This window comes from Bos taurus, chromosome 5 (assembly GCF_002263795.3).
Source record: "Bos taurus isolate L1 Dominette 01449 registration number 42190680 breed Hereford chromosome 5, ARS-UCD2.0, whole genome shotgun sequence".
NCBI lineage: Eukaryota > Metazoa > Chordata > Mammalia > Artiodactyla > Bovidae > Bos > Bos taurus.
Window position 1 is genome coordinate 43914889 of NC_037332.1, and position 17189 is coordinate 43932077.

Sequence of the window (17189 nt, forward strand, 5' to 3'; positions counted from 1 at the left end):
TCAGCTTTTGTTTACTTGGGAATACCCTAATTTCTCACTCACTTCTGAAGGACAGTTTTGCTAGATAACAGGATTTTTGATGGGTAGACTTTTTCTCCTTTTGGCGCACTGTGAATATATCAGCCCACTCCCGTTTGGCCTCCACAGTTTCTGATGAGCTATCTGCTACTAATCTTACTGAGAATCCCTTGTAGTATGTGACAATTAAGTCTTCTTCCTGCTGTTTTCAAGATTTCTGGCCTTTGTCTTTTGGAAGGTTTATTATAATGTGTCTTGTTCTATGTCTCTGTGACTTAATCTTTCTTGGAGGGAAATGAGCTCCTTGGATGTTTATGTTCATGTCTTTTATCAACTTTGGGAAGTTTTCAATCATTATTTCCTCAAATGTTCTCTCTGCTCCTTTCTTTTTAGGACTTCCACAGAATGTCTGACAGTGTCCCATAAGTCCCTCAGGCTGTTTGTTTTTTTCTAATGTTTTCCTTGGGAATCTTAAATCTTTGTCTGCTGATTCTTTGTTCTGCCTGCTCAATGCTGCCTTTGAATTTTTGTACTAAATTTTACATTTTAGTTACTGTACTTTTCAGCTCCAGAATTTCATGATGCTGCAAATGGCATTATTTCATTCCTTTTATGGCTGAACATAAAAGGAATTTTATGTTCGGTATTCCACTGTATATAAACATATGACATCTTCTTTATCCATTCATCTGTCAATGGATATTTAGGCTGCTTCCACATCTTGGTTATAGTAAACAGTGCTGCTATGAATATTGGGGTGCATGTATCTTTTGGATGTAGTTTTCTCTGGATATGCCAAGGAATGGGATTGCTAGATCTTTTAAGGGTGCCACTCCTTTAAATTTTCTGGATATCACTTTAGTAGGTGGGGGAGGGGCTTGCAACAATGAGGTATGTGCAACAACAGTAGATGCTCACCTTTGTCTATACCTCTGTGACTAGAAGCAGCAATCTCTGACCCAATTACAGATTGCTGATATTTGGAGAAGAGGGTACTTTTTGCCTACTGTGTCTCCAAAAGCTGTATGAAAAGCTGCACAAAGGTGGCAAAAGAGAATGGCTACAATTTTACACCTGAGCCTCTTCCTGGCAGCCTTCAATAGTTCCATAGTTCTAAAACAGTTGTATCAGATTCTGCTATCTAGGTGGGGAAGACAGATTCCTGACGCTTCCTACTCCAGCTTCCCAGAATCCTCTCTAGGGCTCTTCTTGGGGATCAATATTATTTAGCTTCAGTGTTTTAAATTACTTTACTAGAAGTGCCAAATATTGTGACTTTTTTGCTTGCTTTTTTACTGCTTTTCAGTGCAAATATACAGCATATCAGTTGTATCAGGAATTAAATGACTTTATGTGCCTTATTTAAAAGGATGTGCTACACTGTGCGTGGTGCTAAGTTGCTTCAGTCGTGTCCAACCCTTCCCGACCCTATGGACTACTGTAGCCTGCCAGGCTCCGCTGTCTGTTGAATTCTCCAGGCAAGAATACTGGAGTGGTTGCCATGCACTCCTGCAGGGGATCTTCCTGACTCAGGGATTAAACCCATGTCTCTTATGTCTCCTGCATTTGCAGGCGGGTTCTTTACCACGGGCGCCACCTGGGAAGCCCATTTAAAAGGATACTTCCTATTAAAAAAAAAAATACATTCTGAGTTCCAAACAAGTGATATAACACAGCACTCCTGGAATGAACACCCTGGGTAGACAGAGGGTATCTTGCCTTTGACTTTGGAACATGGATGCCACAGATATCTTCTTTGGTTTCTTCTGACTAGCAGAAGGCTTGGAACTGAAAAGTGATGGGGAGGTAGTGAGAGGGAAGAAGTAGTTTAGCTACTATACAGAGCTATAATCTTGTAACATGGATGTTTTTCTATAGAACAGTTATATATGTGTTTATATACACACACAAACACACACACATAATGAACTGTGAGTTTATACTCAAGGGGAATACAATGATTTTATCAGAAAAATTATCAAAGAGCTAAAAGTTACACTAAATACAGTCAACTAACATGCTTTTTAAATAAATTGGTTTTAAAGCCCCTACTTTATACCTCACCTAGAGCCAGACATCCTGGAATGTGAAGTCAAGTGGACCTTCGAAAGCATCACTATGAACAAACCTAGTGGAGGTGATGGAATTCCAGTTGAGCTATTTCAAATCCTAAAAGATGATGCTGTGAAAATGCTGCACTCAATATGCCAGCCAATTTGGAAAACTCAGCAGTGGCCACAGGACTGGAAAAGGTCAATTTTCATTCCAATCCCAAAGAAAGGCAACACCAAAGAATGCTCAAACTACCACACAATTGCACTCATCTCACACGCTAGTAAAGTAATGCTCAAAATTCTCCAAGCCAGGCTTCAGCAATACGTGAAGAGGAACCAGAGATCAAATTGCCAACATCTGCTGGATCATCAAAAAAGCAAGAGAGTTCCAGAAAAACATCTATTTCTGCTTTATTGACTATGCCAAAGCCTTTGACTGTGTGGATCACAATAAACTGTGGAAAATGCTGAAAGAGATGGGAATATCAGACCACCTGACCTGCCTCTTAAGAAACCTATATGCAGGTCAGGAAGCAACAGTTAGAATTGGACACGGAACAACAGACTGGTTCCAAATAGGAAAAGGAGTACGTCAAGGCTGTATATTGTCGCCCTGCTTGTTTAACTTATATGCAGAGTACATCATGAGAAATGCTGGGCTGGAAGAAGCACAAACTGGAATCAAGATTGCCGGGAGAAATATCAATAACCTCAGATATGCAGATGACACCACCCTTATGGCAGAAAGTGAAGAGGAACTAAAAAGCCTCTTGATGAAAGTGAAAGTGGAGAGTGAAAAAGTTGGCCTAAAGCTCAACATTCAAAAAGTAAAATCATGGCATCTGGTCCCATTCACTTCAGTTCAGTCGCTCACATGTGTCCCACTCTGCGACCCCATGAATTGCAGAATGCCAGGCCTCCCTGTCCATCACCAACTCCTGGAGTTCACCCAAACTCATGTCCATTGAGTCGGTGATGCTATCCAGCCATCTCATCCTCTGTTGTCCCCTTCTCCCCTGCCCCCAATCCCTCCTAGCATCAGAGTCTTTTCCAATGAGTCAACTCTTCGCATGAGGTGGCCAAAGTATTTGAGTTTCAGCTTTAGCATCAGTCCTTCCAAAGAACACCCAGGACCGATCTCCTTCAGAATGGACTCATTACTTCATGGCAAATAGATTGGGAAACGGTGTCAGACTTTATTTTTTTGGCCTCCAAAATCACTGCAGATGGTGACTGCAGCCATGAAATTAAAAGACGCTTACTCCTTGGAAGGAAAGTTATGACCAACCTAGATAGCATATTCAAAAGCAGAGACATTGCTTTGCCAGTCTAGTCAAGGCTATGGTTTTTCCAGTGGTCATGTATGGATGTGAGAGTTGGACTGTGAAGAAAGCTGAGCACTGAAGAATTGATGCTTTTGAACTGTGGTGTTGGAGAAGACTCTTGAGAGTCCCTTGGACTGCAGGAAGATCCAACCAGTCCATTCTGAAGGAGATCAGTCCTGGGTGTTCTTTGGAAAGGCTGATGCTAAAGCTGAAATTCCAGTACTTTGGCCACCTCATGTGAAGAGTTGACTCACTGGAAAAGACCCTGATGCTGGGAGGGATAGGAGGCAGGAAGAAAAGGGGACGACAGAGGATGAGATGGCTGGATGGCATCATGGACTTGATGGACATGAGTTTAAGTAAACTCCAGGAGTTGGTGATGGACAGGGAGGCCTGGCATGCTGTGATTCATGGGGTCACAAAGAGTCAGACACAACTGAGCGACTGAACTGACTGACGGACTTTATACCAGACATAGATTCACTTGGATTATCTCAATGCACAGGACCACCCTGTGAGGTACGTACTGCCATTATTTCTGTGAAGCAAATAAGGAAACCAAGGCTTGAAGAGGCTAGGTAGCTTTGCCAAGGTTAACAACTGATAAGAGGAAAGGCCAGAACTGAAGCCAGATCTAACTACAAAGTCCAGGTTCTAATTAATATATGTAAATAGCTTAAAATAGAGCTCAGCATATAGTAAGCATGTAGTAAATGATAGCTTCTGAAATAATAAGAATAATTTATTATAACACAATATTGTATGCCTTTGGCACTCAGTCAAAATTTCTATGCCTAAAATTTCTTATTCATAAGATTAGGACACCTATTTCACAAAGTTGTTTTGAAAACCAAATAAATTATGGCTATAAAGACATTAGAAAATATACAGTGCTTAAAAAGACAGTCATTATTATATCACCACTATATGTAAAATCCTGTCTCATATCACAAAGGAGCCTTTTGCATTGCAGACACAAAAGCCCAGAATTTAAGCACCATCCTTGTAACAGAAGTTACAGTAATAACTTTAGTAAAGCTGTCTTAAATGATTTCAATATAAATTCTTGCAGAATGACAGGCAAAGAGGACACTGAACTCTATTCATGAGCATGATTATACATTTATTGCTCAGCAAGATATATTTACTCTTTAGGTTCACTAGCATGGAGGGTGAACTTGGCTTTTACTACAGTAGTTATGTTCAAATACAACCATGACAGAATATCTCTAGTTAGAAGCATAACAATATAACTATATTTTGGGCACAGCTGTCATATTTATTGATAATTACATTAAGACAATCAAGAGAACAGCATTCAAAAACCGTATTCTTTGTGTCAGTGGTCTGGTTGACTGTTTTTAAACTACTGGGTAGGTCTTTTCTAGTTATCATTTTTATTTTTTTTAATGTTTATTTACTTATTTGGCTGTGCTGGGTCTTAGTTGCAGCAGGCGGGATCTTTTACTTGTCACAGGTGGTTCAAGTTGAACCTGCCCCCTGCATTTGGGAGCACGAAGACTGCCACTGGACCACCAGGGAAGTCCCTCTTTTTTTCTGTACTGATATACCCTGGTTTTCTGTTTATTCTTAACATTGTTAAGGATTTTTTTTAATTTACATTACTCTAATGAAGAGAAATTTTTAAAAAAGTTAAGGAAGGAGATTCTCGGTACATTCTGCTAGTCACTAAATCAGAGCCATTCTGTAAAAAGTGAGGATACATGCAACAGTTTCCTTGCTTAGCTGAAATTTTAAAATACACAGGTATACAGTAAAACAAAAAATATTAAGCATCTATCCATGAATATGGTTGTATCTGCATAACTCTAAAATTTTCTTCAGGTTTTTTATTCTACTAAGGGAAATGTTGGTGAACCATTCCCTTTTTTAACTCTCAAAAAAGTCAATTACATTACTTAAAAATCACTTCAATATCTAGTACTTTATTTTCTGGAAACTCCTTATGTTTAATCTAAATTCCTTGTATTGCAACTTAAACCAGATTCCTCTCATTTCAGTCTTCTCTGTAAGAGACAAGTAAAACCCGGATTGTCAAAAAAGATGAAGTACATGCCTATACATATTTGAACAGCCAGGAACTGATTTTACTAAGGATAAATCTAAAATATTAATAAACATTTATTTCTTACTTTAGACATAGTTTTTTAATTAAGCTAACAAAAAGTTACTTAGTAAATAAAAATGATTATAAACAGCTATCAATAAAAATGAATTCATTTTTCCATCTATACAATAAAGCATCAAACAAGTATTTTCTGAGCACCAATTCTCTTTGCCAGGCACCGAGTTAAATGTTAAAGAAATAAAGATGAGTACACATTCCCTGATTCCAAGAAATATACTGTTTAGTGAGGGAGGCAGACAAGAAAAGGAATACAGGGCAGAGTTACAGATCCATGCAACAGTGCAATGTGAACATTTAACTCAGAGCAGAAGGAAAGGCAGAAGTGATCATGGAGCCACTAAGTCAAGTCCCAAAAGAGAGATGGGAGCTTGCTAGGTCAAGGGCAATCCAAATTAAGAAGAGTGCATACTATTAGGTTAGTAAAAAGTAACTGCAGTTTTGCATTGCTGAAATTTTCCAGTTGCTATTAGAATACATTTTTAAATAAATGTGGTTATGGTACACATCATTCTAATGTGCATTCCTCACTTTATGTTTTGTTGTTAGTGACTTATCACATGCTACTTATTTTACATTTATTTTAGACTATGGAAATGATGTTAAACAAAAAGCAAATTTGAGAGATTTTGTTATTCGAGTTCAAAATGGGTTGTAAAGCACTGCGGAAAACTCACAACATCAACAATGCATTTGGCTCAGGAACTGCTAACAAACATGCAGCGCAGTGGTGGTTCAAGAAGTTTTGCAAAGGAAACAAGCGTAGTGGCCGGCCATCGGAAGTTGACAACGACCAATTGAGAGCCATCATCAAAGCTGATCCTCTTACAACTAAATGAGAAGCTGCTGAAGAACTCAATTTTGACCATTCTATGGTCATCTGACATTTGGAGCAAATTGGAAAAGTGAAAAAGCTCAGTAAGTGAGTGCCTCGTGAGCTGAAAGGAGATTAAAAATAATAATAATAATCGTCATTTAAAAGTAAAAACTGCAATGCCTGCAGTTCATGGTCGACTGAAAGGGCCCAATTCTTCACGACAACACCCAATCGCACATCGCACAACCAGCACTTCAAAAGTTGAACAAATTGGGCTTCCAAGTTTTGCCTCATCTACCATATTCACCTGACCTTTCCTGCCAACGGACAACCATTTCTTTAAGCATCTCGACAACTTTTGCAGGGAAAATGCTTCCACAATAAGCAGGATGCAGACAATGTTTTCCAAGAGTTTGCCGAATCCCAAATTTTTACACTACAGGAATAAACAAACATATTTCTCATTGACAAAAATGTGTTGACTGTAATGGTTCCTATTTTGATTAATAAAGATGTATTTGAGAGTAGTAATAATGATTTAAAATTCATGGTCCGAAACCGCAATTACGTTTGCACCAGCCCAATAAAGCACAGAAACCTAAAAGAACTATGACAGCCTCCAAAAGCAAATAGGTCCTTTTAGTTGGAATGTAGGGTATGCATGGGAAAATAATAGGAGACAGTCAGGAAGGTGGGCTCATGCCATTTCATGAAGTGCCAGTTTATACTGCTGAGGACAGTTCACATTTTCCCTTACAATCTTAAATTGTAAATTCTACCAAAATACTTTCCTATAGAAGAATAAAGTCTAGAATAAATACAATGAGAATATCTAATTCCTAAGAATAAAATTAAATTCTACTAAATTGCCTGAGGTCTAACCAGTAAGTCACAGCATCTGTCTTTAAACAGAAACATACTTCCAACAGTATCCAGACCTGCAGTGAATGTCACTGTAAGATCATGACCTGATCATCAGATTCTCCCCATTTCATTTCTGGAAAATGTTACCCACTTTAACACACTGAATTTGACTATATCACTTTCAATCATGCATTTGGATTTAGGATAGAAATCCAAGAATCTGTATGTATATCTTTATCTCAGTTCAGTTTAGTCGCTCAGTTGTGTCCGACTATTTGCAACCCCAAGAATTGCAGCATGCCAGGCCTTCCTGTCCATCACCAACTCCTGGAGTTCACTCAGACTCATGTCCATCGAGTCAGTGATGCCATCCAGCCATCTCATCCTCTGTTGTCCCTTCTCCTCCTGCCCCCAGTCCTTCCCAGCATCAGAGGCTTTTCCAATGAGTCAACTCTTCACATGAGGTGGCCAAAGTACTGGAATTTCAGATTCAGCATCATTCCCTCCAAAGAAATCCCAGGACTAATCTCCTTTAGAATGGACTGGTTGGATCTCCTTGCAGTCCAAGGGACTCTCAAGAGTCTTCTCCAGCACCACAGTTCGTTCAAAAGCATCAATTCTTCGGCACTCAGCTTTCTTCACAGTCCAACTCACATCCATACATGACCACTGCGAAAAACCATAGCCTTGACTAGACAGACCTTTGTTGGCAAAGTAATGTCTCTGCTTTTCAATATGCTATCTAGGTTGGTCATAACTTTTCTTCCAAGGAATAAGCGTCGTTTACTTTCATGACTGCAGTCACCATCTGCAGTGATTCTGGAGCCCAAAAAAATAAAGTCTGACACTGTTTCCACTGTTTCCCCATGAAGTGATGGGACCAGATGCCATGATCTTCGTCTTCTGAATGTTGAGCTTTAGGCCAACTTTTTCACTCTCCTCTTTCACTTTCATCAAGAGGCTCTTTAGTTCCTCTTCACTTTCTGCCATAAGGATAGTGTCATCTGCATATCTGAGGTTATTGATATTTCTCCCAGCAGTCTTGATTCCAGCTTGTGCTTCTTCCAGCCCAGCGTTTCTTATGATGTACTCTGCATATAAGTTAAATAAGCAGGGTGACAATATACAGCCTTGATGTACTCCTTTTCCTATTTGGAACCAGTCTGTTGTTCCATGTCCAATTCTAACTGTTGCTTCCTGACCTGCATATAGGTTTCTCAAGAGGCAGGTCAGGTGGTCTGGTATTCCCATCTCTTTATCTACCATCCATATTACTATCAGTCAAGAATTGTATGTCTGTGTGTTTAGCAAATACTGAGAAAAAAGTACTAAAATGGCTTAAGATACAAAACACAACCTCTACCTTTAAGAACACCAGTCATAATTAAACCCTGGAATCATCTATAATCTTGGAACATACTTAAACTCAAAAACACTGGTGATGAAATTTACACAATTAAATCTACGTGCCCATAATCTCTGCCCTAAGATACAGAAACACACCTACAGATGTGCAAACCCAGTACATGAGTCACACTCTGCCTTAGATAATCCAGTACTGTAATTAGTTCCAATGGCAACAATCCCAGCACCTTCAATCACAAGAAAATTATTATCAGACTCAGGAACTCCCAAAGAAACTCTTAGTTTAAGTCTTCTGTTGTAATATAAAAATATATACCAGAAAATCATATCCAGCAATCAAGGGGTGCACAATCTGTTCAACAGATCACGTAGCTCTCTACACTAAAAATTCACAGACTGCACAACAGAAAGAAGATACATGATTGAAAGGTAGCAGCAAAAAGAGTATAGGTGTTCTCCATAAAGTATTTATCATAACTCTGAAAAATGGGATGATTACATATATCAGATCTCACGGAGACAGTGCATTTAATTTTCTGTATTTATAACAGAATGCTGTGTTGGTGTTCTTCAACTCAGTGATTATTTCTACATATCAATTCATAAAACTGTGTCAAATTAACCAATGACTGCTTGATCCTTATAATAAACCTCTAGTTTATAAATTTAGTAGTAGATACTAACCCCCTAGCAGGGACTGAATGCTATATAATAACTACTTAACTTAGGAGGTTTTACTAAACTGACCAACAATAAGAGGTAAAGTCCAAATATGAACTTTATAATCTTTTCCCTACTATGACACAACTAATAGTTCTTTAAAAGCTTTTGGCTTTATGGCTTATTCTTTAAAACAACAAAACACTAAACACAAGCAACTTGTACTTCAATTTCATGATAAAGAAATATACAAATTACTCAATATCAATCCAAACTGGTGGCTCACACGGTAAAGAATGTGTCTGCAATGTGAGACCTGGGTTCGACCCCTGGTTTGGGAAGATCCCCTGGAGAAGGAAACGGATACCCACTCCAGTCGGAGAAGGCGATGGCACCCCACTCCAGCACTCTTGCCTGGAAACTCCCACAGACGGAGGAGCCTGGTAGGCTGCAGTCCATGGGGCCGTGAAGAGTCAGACATGACTGAGCGACTTCACTTTCACTTTTCACTTTCATGCATTGGAGAAGGAAATGGCAACCCACTCCAGCATTCTTTCCTGGAGAATCCCAAGGACAGAGGAGCCTGGTAGGCTGGCTGTCTACAGGGTCACACAGAATTGGACACAACTGAAGTGACTTAGCAGCAGCAGCAGCAACCCACTCCAGTATTCTGACCCGGACAATTCCATGGACTGTACATGTACAGTCCATGTGGTAACAAAGAGTCGGACATGACTGAGCGACTTTCACTTTCACAAATATCAACATAAGATTATAATAGATATACAAGAAAATCTCTAGGCATCTTCACTTTTTATATAATATGCTTTCAGTTCAGTTCAGTTCAGTCGCTCAGTTGTGTCTGACTCTTTGCGACCCCATGAATCGCAGCACGCCAGCCTCCCTGTCCATCACCAACTCCCCGAGTTCACCCAAACTCACGTGTATCGAGTCGATGATGCCATCCAGCCATTTCATCCTCTGTCGTCCCCTTCTTCTCCTTCCCCCAATCCTTCCCAGCATAAGGGTCTTATCCAATGAGTCAACTATTCGCATGAGGTGCCCAAAGTATTGGAATTTCAGCCTCAGCATCAGTCCTTCCAATGAACACCCAGGACTGGTCTCCTTTAGGATGGACTGGTTGGATCTCATTGCAGTCCAAGGGACTCTCAAGAATCTTCTCCAACACCACAGTTCAAAAGCATCAATTCTTCAGCACTCAGCTTTCTTCACAGTCCAACTCTCACATCCATACATGACCACTGGGAAAAGCCATAGCCTTGACTAGACGGACTTTTGTTGGCAAAGTAATGTCTCTGCTTTTGAATATGCTATCTAGGTTGGTCATAACTTTCCTTCTAAGGAGTAAGCATCTTTTAATTTCATGGTGCAATCACCATCTGCAGTGATTTTGGAGCCCCAAAAAATAAAGTCTGACACTGTTTCCACTGTTTCCCCATCTATTTCCCATGAAGTGGTGGGACCGGATGCCATGATCTTCTTTTTCTGAATGTTGAGCTTTAAGCCAACTTTTTCACTCTGCACTTTCACTTTCATCAAGAGGCTTTTGAGTTCCTCTTCACTTTCTGCAATAAGGGTGGTATCATCTGCATATCTGAGGTTATTGATATTTCTCCCGGCAATCTTGATTCCAGCTTGTGCTTCTTCCAGCCCAGCATTTTTCTTGATGTACTCTGCATGTAAGTTAAATAAGCAGGGTGACAATATACAGGCTTGACGTACTCCCTTTCCTATTTGGAACCAGTCTGTTGTTCCATGTCCAGTTCTAACTGTTGCTTCCTGACCTGCATATAGGTTTCTTAAGAGGCAGGTCAGGTTGTCTGATATTCCCATCTCTTTCAGAATTTTCCAGTTTATTGTGATCCACACAGTCAAAGGATTTGGCATAGTCAATAAAGCAGAAATAGACGTTTTTCTGGAACTCTCTTGCTTTTTTGATGATCCAGCAGATGTTGGCAACTTGCTCTCTGGTTCCTCTGCCTTTTCTAAAACCAGCTTGAACATCTGAAGTTCACAGTTCACGTACTGCTGAAGCCTGGCTTGGAGAATTTTGAGCATTACTTTACTAGCTTGTGAGATGAGTGCAGTGTGTGGTAGTTTGAGCATTCTTTGGCATTGCCTTTCTTTGGGATTGGAATGAAAACTGACCTTTTCCAGTCCTGTGGCCACTGCTGAGTTTTCCAAATTGGCTGGCACATTGAGTGCAGCACTTTCACAGCATCATCTTTCAGGATTTGAATAGTTCAACTGGAAATCCATCACCTCCACTAGGTTTGTTCATAGTGATGCTTTCCAAGGCCCATTTGACTTCACATTCCAGGATGTCTGGCTCTAGGTCAGTGATCAGACCATCGTGATTATCTGGGTCGTGAAAATCTTTTTTGTACAGTTTTTCTGTGTATTCTTGCCACCTCTTCTTAATATCTTCTGCTTCTGTTAGGTCTATACCATTTCTGTCCTTTATTGAGCCCATCTTTGCATAAAATGTTCCCTTGATATCTTTAATTTTCTTGAAGAGATCTCTAGTCTTTCCCATTCTGTTGTTTTCCTCTATTTCTTTGCACTGATCCCTGAGGAAGGCTTTCTTATCTCTCCTTGCTATTCCTTGGAACTCTGCATTCAGATGCTTATATCTTTCCTTTTCTCCTTTGCTTTTTGCTTCTCTTCTTTTCACAGCTATTTGTAAGGCCTCCCTAGACAGCCATTTTGCTTTTTGGCATTCTTTTCCATGGGGATGGTCTTGATCCCTGTCTCCTGTACGAACCTCTTTTCCATGGGGATGGTCTTGATCCCTGTCTCCTGTCACAAACCTCAGTCTATAGTTCATCACGCACTCTATCTATCAGATCTAGGCCCTTAAATCTATTTCTCATTTCCACTGTATAATCATAAGGGATTTTATTTAGGTCACACCAGAATTTTATTTAGGTCTAGTGGATTTCCCTACTTTCTTCAATTTCAGTCTGAATTTGGCAATAAGGAGTTCATCATCTGATCCACAGTCAGCTCCTGGTCTTGTTTTTGCTGACTGTATAGAGCTTCTCCATCTTTGGCTGCAAAGAATATAATCAGTCTGATTTCAGTGTTGACCATCTGGTGATGTCCATGTGTAGAGTCTTTTCTTGTGTTGTTGGAAGAGGGTGTTTGCTATGATCAGTGCGTTCTCTTGGCAAAACTCTATTAGCCTTTGCCCTGCTTCATTCCGTATTCCAAGGCCAAATTCGCCTGTTACTCCAGGTGTTTCTTGACTTCCTACTTTTGCATTCCAGTCCCCTATAATGAAAAGGACATCTTTTTGGGGTGCTGGTTCTAAAAGGTCTTGTAGGTCTTCATAGAACTGTTCAACTTCAGCTTCTTCAGCGTTACTGGTTGGGGCATAGGCTTGGATCATTGTGATATTGAACGGTTTGCCTTGGAAACAAACAGAAATCATTCTGTCCGTTTTTGAGATTGCATCTAAGTACTGCATTTCGGACTCTTTTGTTGACCATGATGGCTACTCCATTTCTTCTGAGGGATTCCTGCCCACAGTAGTAGATATAATGGTCATCTGAGTTAAAATCACCCATCCAGTCCATTTTAGTTCGCTAATTCCTAGAATGTCAACGTTCATTCTTGCCATTTCCTGTTTGACCACTTCCAATCTGCCTTGATTCATGGACCTGACATTCCAGGTTCCTATGCAATATTGCTCTTTACAGCATTGGACCTTGCTTCTATCACTAGTCACATCCACAACTGGGTATTGTTTTTGCTTTGGCTGCACCCCTTCATTCTTTCTGGAGTTTTTCTCCACTGATCTCCTGTAGCATACTGGGCACCTACTGACCTGGGGAGTTCCTCTTTCAGTATCCTATCATTTTTCCTTTTCATACTGTTCATGGGGTTCTCAAGGCAAGAATACTGAAGTGGTTTGCCATTCCCTCCTCCAGTGGACCACATTCTGTCAGACCTCTGCACTATGACCCATCTGTCTTGGGTGGCCCCACACGGCATGGCTTAGTTTCAGTTTCATTGAGTTTGACAAGGCTGTGGTCCGTGTGATCACATTGGCTATGACAGCTGTGACGGACCTCGCAGAAGCACAGCCGAGAGGAGCTACCCCATGCCCAAGGTCAGGGGCAGTGACCGAAGAGTGCCAGGCTGCCACGGTGAAGGAGTGGCTGAGAGGAGGTCAGGAGGGGCGACCTCGTCCAAGGTAAGGAGCAGCAGCTGCGTTTGCTCGAGCAGCCATGAAGAGATACACCACGTCCAAGGTAAGAGAAACCCAAGTGAGACGGTAGGTGTTGCAAGAGGGCATCAGAGGGCACACACACTGAAACCATACTATGCTTTACATAGAACTAAATAAGTATTAATAAAGAATAACAGAAAAGTAAATAAAAAGATAAGTTTTCAAAACTGAATACACAGGTATATAAGAGGAATATACCATAAACCTGTATTTTCAAACCCAGGTGGTTATCATTCTAGTTACTAGACTTATTAAAATCTAAATATTGATTACATGTATGTAAAGCATACACACATATTCAATTTACTCAAAATACATTAAACCAAATGCCAAGCAACTCTTAAAAAAAAAAGAAAGAAAGAAAACCCTCAAAACAAACTGCTTCATGAATAGGTCTGTCTCAGTCCAAACAAATTATCTAAAGAAATAGGCTTGATAATTTATTTTACACTTTTAAAGCAATGTCTTCAAAAATAAAAAAGAAAATCATTCTTTTAAAATGCAATATGGTGTTCTGGACTGAATCTTGGAACAGAGAAGGACGTTAGTAGAAAAACTGGAAAAATCCAAATAAAGTCTGTAGTTTAGTTTTATACCAGTGTTAATTCCTTAGTTTTGACAAGTGTACCCAAGTTATATAAGATTAACATTAGGGAAAACTGAGTAAAGGATATATGAGAATCACTGTACTATCTTTGCAACTTTTTTGTGATTCTAAAATTGTTCCAGATTAAAAAAAAAAAAAAAAAAAGCTTTATTCTAAAAATCACCTTGCATGCTCAGTAGTAAGTTTGAGAGGATTTTCATTTTTAAAAATAACACTTACACTTACTTTTCTCTCCATCACCCCTAAACAAAAGGGAAAAGAAGATCAGACTAAAAGACATTAAAATGTTAACACTGGCTCACTCAGTAGTAAGATGAAAAGCATTTTTCTCTTCATATTTTCTATAGTGTGTGAACCGCTTTTATAATTAACAATAAATAGTTAACTAAAGAATATACAAACCAATACATTATTAAAGGCTCCTTCAGAAAGAAAAACTACAAATGTCTAAGCAGAGCCCAAAGGCAGATGACATACGAAACAGGTTAGGGCAGAGTGTGAAGAAACAGTGGCAAGAAAGATTGCCAGGAGAATCTAAGTAGGCAATACCTAACTAGTAAACGCTGGAAACCTGCCAATCCACAGAGCTTAACATCTACTCTTAGGCCAAAGGTGCTCACAGTAAGCAATGTTATGCTCAGAATTCATGTCTCAGGGGAGTGTCACACAAGACCCCCTAATACCAGGAATTTATGGGATACATACCTTGGATTTATCCCAAACAAAAATGCAGTTGGACATGCACAACTTCCCAATGAGAACTTCTAGAAATACTTCAGGACGACAGTGTGTTCTCTACATTTTTCTACTTGTTCTTTCCTAAGACCTTCCTACAACTTATGCCCAGTCTTTAGCCCAAAGATCTAAAAATGGTACTCTGACGCTATTCAGCAACATGGACAGAGACCATCAGGATAGCAGAATCAAATTCTATTCTGGAAGTCTGAGAGGGGAGTATCACAAAAAGTTTTCAGTTATCTTCAGAGCAAAATATATTCTGACAATCTCATTCAGCCATAAGAGGGGAAATTTTAATCAACAACAAATGTTGTTTAAATGTTAAACAACAATCAAAGTAAAATACATCTGTCCCTTAAAGGGAAGTGCCAGTGGAATCAAACAGACTGAATTTTGATAAAGAACCTCTTTAAAGCTATAATCGGGGCAATTTGTATGTGTCAGGCTTTCTGTCTAGGTTTGGGGTTGTTTTTTAAAAACAGATTTTAATTCTTTATTTATGGTCACCTTCACTCTCAGTTGATAGTTAGCATGTCCTAGAGCTGTCACTTAATAAACACGTATACACATTTCTTTGTTAAGTTTATTCTTTCAAATCCTAGACTCTGCAATCAGACACCCGTGCCTATTGGGAACAGGTGCTAAAAAAAAGCCCTCTACTCAGAGACCACACATTTTATGTTCAAGAACATAGTCATCACTTCACAAGCTTCTTAATGGCAATTCTAAGCATCAGAAGACTCTTCTGCTTATTTTCCAATTCTTGGTCGTGTTTAAGAAAGTAGAGGTTACCAAAAAAGTGATGTTCAGAAATGGTGACTGCAAATATTATCACTGTTATTACTTCTAATACCAATGAAGATATATACCGTTTTCATCAAAACCGAGACACAACTGATTTTAAGACTGATATTTTGTATCCCACCAAGAAACAGAAGGTGTCAAACTACAGCATGCCACTGGTTGTAAGATACACCCAAATTTCAGTGAATAAAACTGGAAAATGTCCCTTGGAATCAATGAAATACCACACAATCAATGAAGACTATCAACTAACACTAATGAAATGATGTTTAAAATATCTTTTTCTTTATGCCTTCCTATACACCAGACAATAGTTACAATCAAGTAACAGGATTTTGGGGGCTTCCAAGATGGCGCTTCAGCCCTGGGTGTTCTTTGGAAGGAATGATGTTAAAGCTGAAACTCCAGTACTTTGGCCACCTCATGCGAAGAGTTGACTCATTGGAAAAGCCCCTGATGCTGGGAGGGGCTGGGGGCAGGAGGAGAAGGGGACGGCAGAGGGTGAGATGGCTGGATGTCATCACCGACTCAATGGACGTTGAGTTTGAGTGCACTCTGGGAGTTGGTGATGGACAGGGAGGCCTGGCGTGCTGCGATTCATGGGGTCACAGAGTTGGACACGACTGAGCGACTGAACTGAACGGACTGAAGATGGCGCTAGTGGTAAAGAACCGGGCTGCCAATGCAGGAGACATAAGAGATGTGGGTCAATCCCTGGGTCAGGAAGATTTCTGGAGGAGGGCATGGCAACCCACTCCAGTATTCTTTTTTTTTTTTTTTTTTTCAGTATTCTTGCCTAGAGAATCCCATTAACAGAGAAGCCTGGTGGGCTACAGTCCATGTGGTCGTAAAGAATGGAACACGACTGAAGCAATTTAGAATGCACAACAGGATTTCAGTGTCTAAGACCCAATATTCTTTTGAGCCGTGATAACTATTTGTCCAGAGAACAATCTTGTATTGCAGACTGTTGGTAACTATTTTCTTCATCTTCAAATGGGGAACTTAAGGGAAAAAAAAAAAATCAATCAATCAAGATTTTACTGAAAGATAAATTTAGAATTTTTTACTGTCCCTGTCTATAACTTTAACAAAGACAATATGCACTCTCTCCCTAAAGATTTGGTGGGGTTTTTTTGCTTCAGATTTATCTTGATCTTAAACTCAGAATATCAATCATCTGTGATAAAGAGAATTCTGAAGAGCTGTATTCGAAACTATAGCTAAGGTCACTGGGACTATTCCCTCTGAGCACAACTTACGATAAAACAGAATTTGAAAGCAATGGCTAGAACATCTCCTTTCTTTTTTAAAAAAGACAAATGAGGAGAAACAAATCTCTATGGAAAACAGTCAGAATTTCTAAGATGTTTTCCTCTGTCACACTTTCAAAATGCTTCTTCACTAGTACTGGCTGAAGTTATCTACCTTAAATTCTCTTAAAAAAAAAAACACTAAGAAACCAAACCCTCACCCTAAGAAACAAACCAAGAACTTAGTTAATTCAACAGTTAACTACAAAGAATATGTCTCATA

The 17189-nt window shown here is 39.5% G+C and overlaps 1 protein-coding gene across 5 annotated transcripts in view; it reads right to left on the reverse strand.

The window, feature by feature from the left end:
- Positions 1 to 17189, reverse strand: part of FRS2 (fibroblast growth factor receptor substrate 2) — a 109804-nt gene that overhangs the window by 23201 nt on the left and 69414 nt on the right. The window lies entirely within an intron of this gene.